The 8041-nt window shown below is 43.5% G+C and overlaps 1 pseudogene across 1 annotated transcript; it reads right to left on the reverse strand.

The window, feature by feature from the left end:
* Nucleotides 1-7083: 7083 nt before the first annotated feature.
* Nucleotides 7084-8035, reverse strand: LOC110298064 (annotated as a pseudogene). The gene has a single exon (XR_002378343.2). The product of XR_002378343.2 is annotated as a cytosol aminopeptidase pseudogene (transcript).
* Nucleotides 8036-8041: the final 6 nt, after the last annotated feature.

The raw sequence follows: 8041 nt of genomic DNA on the forward strand, positions 1-8041 counted from the left end.
CACGTGGCCTCCAGGCTGCTGAAGTCCCTATTCACAAGTACTTGTTACTCACTTCAAAGACCCCACACTAGCATCCTGGCCCTTCCTTCTCACCTTCTCCCTCTACCCTAAAACTTCACTGGCTGCTTCCCACCCCCACCTACTCATCCACCTTATAACTTAATGATTTTCCACCCCCTACTCCCTGTCTCCCCTAACTCTCTCCTCTCCAGATGGCCCTGCCCATCTCCTATCTACTTTTTCTCTCTGCTCTGGACTCTTTCAAGGGCCTCTGGATGTTTTCTCTTTTTTCAAAAAGAAAAAAGAAAAAAAAAAGATTTATTTTTATATGTAAGTACACTGTAACCGTCTCCAGACACACCAGAAGAGGGTGTCAGGTCTCACTACGGATGATTGTGAGCTGTCACATGGTTGCTGGGACTTGAACTCAGGACCATTAGGAAGAGCAGTCAGTGCTCTTCACCACTGAGACATCTCTCCAGCCCCTGGATGTTTTCTCTTATTAACAATAAAACACTTCCCCCTAATGGATCAGTCATTTTGTAATTTCTCTACTGTCTCCCCCAGCAAATATGAAAATGTGAAAGAGAAAGAAGCTGGGGGTAGGGGGAAGGGGGAGAAGGTGGTCTGTCTGAGAAATTTGGAATTATTTCTCATAAACTTAAAAAAGCTTGACGTAGGCATAGAGGCTCATGACTGTGAGCCCCAGCAATTGGAAGGTTGAATGATTGATATGACCGTAAAGACCAGGACCATAAAGACCCTGTGATAATTCACCCTCCTAAATAGTTTAGTTTGAGATTGTCGAGATGAAGTTTTAGACTTACAGGATTACAATTTGATTCCCCCCTTCCTTTTTGGAAAACAGTAAGGTTGGGGTTGTTTGTTTGTTTGTTTGTTTGTTTTGGGGGGGTTGGAAAATTAATTTTTTATTGGATATTTTCTTTATTTACATTTCAAATGTTTTCCCCTTTCCAGGTCTCCCCTTCAGAAACCCCCTATCCCATCCCCTCTCCCCTGCCTCTATGAGGGTGCTCCCCCACCCACACACCCACTCCCATCTTCCCACCCTGGCATTCCCCTACGTTGGGACATCGAACACCCTCAAGCCGAAGGGCCTCTCCTCCACTGATGTCCAACAAGGCCATCTTCTGCCACATATTTGGCCAGAGCCATGGGTTCCTCCACGTGTATTCTTTGGTTGGTGGTTCAGTCCCCAGGAGCTCTGGGGGATCCGGACTGTTGACACTGTTGCTCCCTCCATGGGGCTACAAACCTCCTCAGCTCCTTCATTCCCTTCTCCATATCCTCCATCGGGGACCCCCACACTCAGCCCAATGGTTGGCTTCAAGCATCCACCTCTGTATTTGTCAGGCTCTGGCAGAGCCTCTCAGAAGACAGCTATATCAGGATCCTGTCAGCAAGCACTTGTTGACATCCATAATAGTGTCTGGGTTTGGTGACTGTATATGGGATGGATCCCCAAGTGGGGCAGTCTCTGGATGACCTTTCTTTCAGTTTCTGCTCCACACTTTGTCTCTGTATCTCCTCCCATGGGTATTTTGTTCCCCCTTCTAAGAAAGACCAGAGCATCCATACTTTGGTCTTCCTTCTTCTTGAGCTTCATGTGTTCTGTGAATTCTGTCTTCGGTATTCCCAGCTTCTGGACTAATATCCACTTATCAGTGAGTGTATAACATGTGTGTTCTTTTGTGATTAGGTTGCCTCACTCAGGATGATATTTTCTGGTTCCATCCATTTGCCTAAGAATTTCATGAGTTCATTGTTTTTAATAACTGAGTAGTATTTCATTGTGTAAATGTACCACATTTTCTGTATCCATTCCTCTGTTGAGAGACATCTAGGTTCTTTCCAGCTTCTGGCTATTATAAATAAGGCTGCTATGAACATGTTGGAGCATCTTATGGGTATATGCCCAGGAGTAGTATAGCTGGGTCCTCAGGTAGTACTATGTTCAATTTTCTGAGGAACCGCCAGACTGATTTCCAGAGTGGTTGTACCACCTTGCAATCCCACCAGCACTGGAGGAGTGTTCCTCTTTCTCCACATCCTCGCCAGCATCTGCTGTCACCTGAGTTTTTGATCTTAGCCATTCTGATTGGTGTGAGGTGGAATTATTTTGATTTGCATTTCCCTGATCACTAAGAATGTTGAACACCTGTTGTAGGGATTAATTTAAAAAAAAAAATAAAATAAAACCGGCACGTTCCCACACTTGTGCTGGCGACTCTCTGCCCTGGCAACCTGGCTGCCCGTGCACTGGTGGGCAATGGCTGACCTGTTTTTGTCTTGTGGAGACTCTCTGGTCCGGAGCTCCCAAAATATCTCCACCCAACTCCCCAAGTTCCCTCTGGGGGAGGGGGGTCACTTCAAATCTCCCATGGCTTTCGTGGTGCACCTCAGGCAAACCCACGCTTTGCCACCATACCTTTCTCTCTGGAACCTGGACAAACCGCCACATGAAGGAAAACACAACACAAACTTAGTTCAGAAATGACAGTAACTCAATCATTGGGCGCAACAACTAAAATCCTAATCTCGTAAGCCTTATTAAATCTCAATCCTCCTGTGATGAATCCTGATGGATCCGCCATTGAAACCAGAAGACACTCGTGGCTACATCTTGTCCTCATGCTATCCCTGTCCAAAAGACCTCACTCTCTCCTGCTTCCTGCTTCATCCATCCAACCCCATAAATGGACTCTTAGAGCCTATTACAGATGTTGAACAAGGTGATTGGGAGGGGGTGACATTATTTTCCTTCTAATAAGCCAACTAAAGAGACAAAGTACTGAGAGGAGAAAAAGTCAAAGCTGCTGGTATGCTGACATCACCACAAGAAGGTTTGGGTTTGGGTTTGTCTTTTTGAGACAGAGTCTCACTGTGTTATCTCAGTTGGCCTGGAACTCACAGAGATCTTCTTGCCTCTGCTTCCTTAGTGCTGGAATTAAGGATGTGTTTACTACCAAGGCGTGAAAGTGGTCACATATAGAGCACACCACCCACTGCACTCCAGCATGAAGCTTTCATCTATGAAGTTCACGCTTGAGCACCACACTATGAAAATACAAACAAGGGCTGGTGAGATGGCTCAGCGGGTAAGAGCACCCGACTGCTCTTCCAAAGGTCCAGAGTTCAAATCCCAGCAACCACATGGTGGCTCACAACCATCCGTAACGAGATCTGGCGCCCTCTTCTGGAGTGTCTGAAGACAGCTACAGTGTACTTACATATAATCAATAAATAAAAAAAATTTAAAAAAAGAAAATACAAACAAAACATGCAAAAGAAACCTCATGATAAATAAGTGTACAATTTTGTGTCCAGCCACACTCATTGCTGTCCTGGGATACATAATTGGCCACACTTAGGAGAAGGGACAGAGAAAGTGGTCTGGTGAGACCCTGAATGAGGTCTCACCAATCTTTCAAACACCTGAGTGAGCTTTAGATTTCAACAGAAGAATGGGACGAAGGACATGAAGTGTGCAAATAGGCAGTCTTGGCAAGGTGGAGCCTGGGGATCTTAGCAGTCCTGGTTCTTCATAGTTGGAAGAAATGACTTTCAGCCCTCACTAGAGAAAGGAATTGCCTCCCTAGTGATAATGTCTTCCCTCTGGGAGCAACCCAGCCATCACAGATAATTGCCCTCATCTGGGGAGTGGTCTGTCCTTTGAGGCTTATGGTTGCTTCTTGGTCATTTCAGTTTGTTGTCTTAAAGGTGTTTATGTCAGTTCTGATTTTCCTGGAACCCAAGGTTAAATGCAGGTGTGGAGGTTTGGAGGGGGAAGACTCACTTCTGGAACAGGACATCAGAGACCTAAAAACAACAGAGACCTAAAAGTACAAAATGAAGACAGAGCTGCCAGGCTTTTAACTTAGCTTTCCTGTAGCTCAAATTGAGAAGTACTTTTTTAGCAAAAGCTATTTCTAACAGCTCACTTAAAAAGAGCTTTATAGGGAGCACAGGCTTTTAATTCTACCACTAAGAAGGCAGAGGCAGGAGGATCTCTATGGTTTTGAAGCCAAGTTAATCTACATAGTGAGTTCAGGAATAGCCAGGAATATATAGAAGAGACCCTGTCTCAAAAATAGATAGATGGGTGGGGTGATGGATGGATGATAGATAGATAGATAGATAGATAGATAGATAGATAGATAGATGTTTCTGCCCTGGAGGACAATAAACAACAAGTAATGAATAAAAGAATAAGTTGACTGTGTAAGAAAGAGTGTTATGAAGGAAGCAAAGGATGGAGATAGAATGGTGGTTCTCAATCTGTGGGCCATGACCCCTTTGGGGATTGAATGACCCTTTCATAGGGGTCACCTAAGACCATTGGAAATCACAGAGATTTACAGCAATAGAAGCAAAATTGCAGTTATGAAGAAGCAATGAAATAGTTTTATGGTTGGGGTCACCACAGCATGAGGAACAACCGTATTAAGGGTCACAGCATTAGGAAGGTTGAGAACCCCGAGTTAGAAAATGGAGGGAAGGAAGCAGCAAGTGCAAAAGCCTCAGAGGGCCAAGTGTGTAGTGACTCTTGCTCTAGTCTCTAACCTGCTTTACTAAATAGAGTGCTGCGGTTTGTTTATTTTAAATTTTGCTTGTTTATATATCTGTTCCTGCCTGAGTCTGTGTGTTCTATTTGCATACAGAGACGAGCATGGAGGCCAGAAGAGGGTGATGGATCCCCTGGAACTCTGTGTAGTTACAGGTGGTAGTGAGCTGCCATGTGGGTTCTGGGAACAGATCCTGGGTTCTCTAGCAAGTGTCCTTAAGCACTGGACCATCTCTCCAGCTCCAAAAGTGCTGGGTTTAAGAGATTCCATCAAGAAGCTCTCCCGAGCAGCAAAGCTGAGCCCCCAGGTGTCCCTTCCACATAGGTCACAGCACACCCACCTAACCCCAGTGGCTTGCAAACCTTAAATTGGGAATTGCTCCACTCATCTTGCTTCTTATTCAGTAGATCTGACGTGGGTCCTAAAATTCATATCTCCAAACAAGCTCCCAGGTGATGGTGATGCTTCAGGCCCACAGGTCACATTTGGAGAGCCAATAATGCAATTCATGTCAAAAGACAAAACCACGGAGTGTACCTCAGGGTATAGCTTTCAATAGCATAGTCATCAAAAGGAAGAAAGAAAAGACAGAATGACAATAAATTTTAAAGATTTTTTTTTATTTTATTTTTATTTTTTTTAAAGATTTATTTACTTATTATATGTAAGTACACTGTAGCCATCTCACCAGCCCTAAAGATTTTTTTTTTAATTATCTAGTTTATCTAGTTACTTATTTTGTATGTGTGTGCATGTGTCACCACTCTCATGGTACCAGCGACGACTCTGTCCTCCCACTGTGTGGGATTTGAGGGTCAAACTAAGGACATTAAGCCTTCTGCTAATCACCACACACTTTGAGCCATCTCCTGGCCTTTAAGAATCTTAACTGGAGCCAGTGGTGGTGGCATATGCCGTTAATCACAGAACTCAGGAAGGAAAAGGCAAAGGGTCTTTGTGAGTTGCAGGCCAGCCTGGTCTACATATAAAGTTCCAGGACAACCAGGGTCACACAGAGAAACCCTATCTCCAAAAACCAAAAGGAAAAAAAAATATTACCTGGTCTTTGTTTCCAATTCTAGACTCAGGGACCCTCATGCAATAACACAAAATTGCCTCAATGGGCACAGGGCAGAGAAGGTTGATTTCATAATTTTTACTTTAAATATGTGTGTTCTTTTTTTTTTTTTTTTTTTTTTTTTTTTTTTTTTTTTTTTTTTTTTTTTTTTTTTTTTTTTTTTTTTTTTTTTTTTTTTTTTTTTTTTTTTTTTTTTTTTTTTTTTTTGGTTTTTCGAGACAGGGTTTCTCTGTATAGCCCTGGCTGTCCTGGAACTCACTTTGTAGACCAGGCTGGCCTCGAACTCAGAAATCCGCCTGCCTCTGCCTCCCAAGTGCTGGGATTAAAGGCATGCGCCACCACGCCCAGCTATGTGTGAGTTCTTTTGGGAGGTGTCTTAGCTAGGATTTTATTGCTGTGACAAGACACCATGACCACATCAAGTCTTATAAAGGACATTTAATTGGAGCTGGCTAACAGCTCTAGTCCATAATCATCATGTTGGGAAGCATGGTGGCATGCAGGCAGACATGGTGCTGGAGAGGTAGCAGAGAGTTCTACGTTCTGATCCAAAAGCAGCAAGAAGAGACAGTGAGCCACTAGGCCTGGTTTGAGCTTCTGAAATCTCAAAGTCCACCCCACAGTGACACATTTCCTCCAACAAGGCCACACTCCAATAATGCCACTTCCTATGAGTTGGGGGGGGGGGGCGGCATTTTTATTCAGACCACCACAGGAAGGTATGCATGTTTGAGCAGGTGTGTATGTGCATGTGTATATACAAAAGCCAGAGAACAGGAATGTAATTCACCTTTCTTTGATGCAGGGCTTCTTTACTGTCCTGGAGCTCATCAATTAAGCTAGTGTGGCTGGCCAGCAAGTACAGGGACCCTCTTGTCTCAGCTTCCACAGCACTGGGAATACAGGGGTATGCTGAAACACAACTTCCTTTTTTTGGACATGGGTTTTAGGACTCAGGTCCTCATGCCTTCTATCTTTTCAGCATTATCTTTACATATTCATTTTCTTTTTTTTTTTTCAGAAGGAAATATTTTAATTTATTTACTGTATTGGATCAGATTTTGAAAGTTATATGAACACTTAAATAATCTACCTTAAGAATCAAAACTTGAAAAATGTAACAAAGTCATTCATTATATTTTCCTTTCTACATTTTGGTCGTGGTGGTATGCTTTGTTTTTTTTGTTTTTGTTTTTGTTTTTATTTTGTTTTGCTTTTCCAAGACAGGGTTTCTCTGTATAGCCATGGCTATCCTGGAATTCACTCTGTAGACCACGATGGTCTCAAACTCAGAAATTGAGCTGCCTCTGCCTCCCAAATGCTGGGATCAAAGTTGTGCACCCCCTGGCCTTTGTCCATTTTTATGGACTTAAGATTTTCCCTGTCTTGTAAAAATAGTAAATATGGCTTGAAAATGCATATTATTACAAGATGTTTTAATAGTTTAAAGGGCCTATATTAAGTCATATATCATTTAGATTTCCATGATTCAAGCATATTAAAATATTCCAAAAATTAAGATTAAAAAAAAGAACAACATTCATTTTAGTCTTTAAAAGATTTTCATTCATTCAAAAATATTTTGAAGGTCAAATATCCAATTCAAGACAGATGGAGCAATTTGTGAGTGAACTAAGAACTCTCTTTACTGAAGCGAAGTAGGAACTCAATCAGAGTCCTCGTGGGCCGCCCACTCATCCCCTTCCGCAGGTAGGGAATCTCATCTTTGTTGGTCATCACTCCTGCTATGTCTAAGTGTGCCCACTTCGTGTGTGTCACAAACTCTCGCAGGAATGCGGCAGCTGTACACGCACCTGCAGATCTGTATTTTCCAAGATTGTTGACATCAGCAAGCTGGCAATCTATGACTTGTCTTGTATAATGCTCAAAGAGGGGCATCCTCCAGACTCGGTCCCCAGTTTCTATGCTGGCCTCAAATAGTTTGTTCCACAGCCAGGACGAATTGGTAAAGACTCCAGTGGCACCTGACCCCAGGGCTACGTCCATGGCACCTGTTAAGGTGGCAGCATTGATGATGACCTTGGGATTAAAGGTGTGCGCATAACAGAGTGCATCAGCCAGAATGAGCCTCCCCTCGGCGTCAGTGTTATCAACCTGGATGGTCTTCCCATTCCTGGCTCTGACGACATCCCCTGGCTTGTTGGCCTTGCCGCTAGGCATATTTTCACAAAGAGGGGCCAAACCAATGGGCAAATTGAGCTTTGCCGCAGACACAATGGCCGAGCATATTGTTGCTGCTCCTCCCATATCAGCTCTCATGAGGTCCATATTTGCAGAAGCCTTGATGGAGATACCCCCACTGTCAAAGGTGATGCCCTTTCCCACGAACACCAGGGGTGCTTCGGTTGCATTGGGG

The sequence above is a fragment of the Mus caroli genome, chromosome 7 (assembly GCF_900094665.2).
Source record: "Mus caroli chromosome 7, CAROLI_EIJ_v1.1, whole genome shotgun sequence".
NCBI classification, from domain to species: domain Eukaryota; kingdom Metazoa; phylum Chordata; class Mammalia; order Rodentia; family Muridae; genus Mus; species Mus caroli.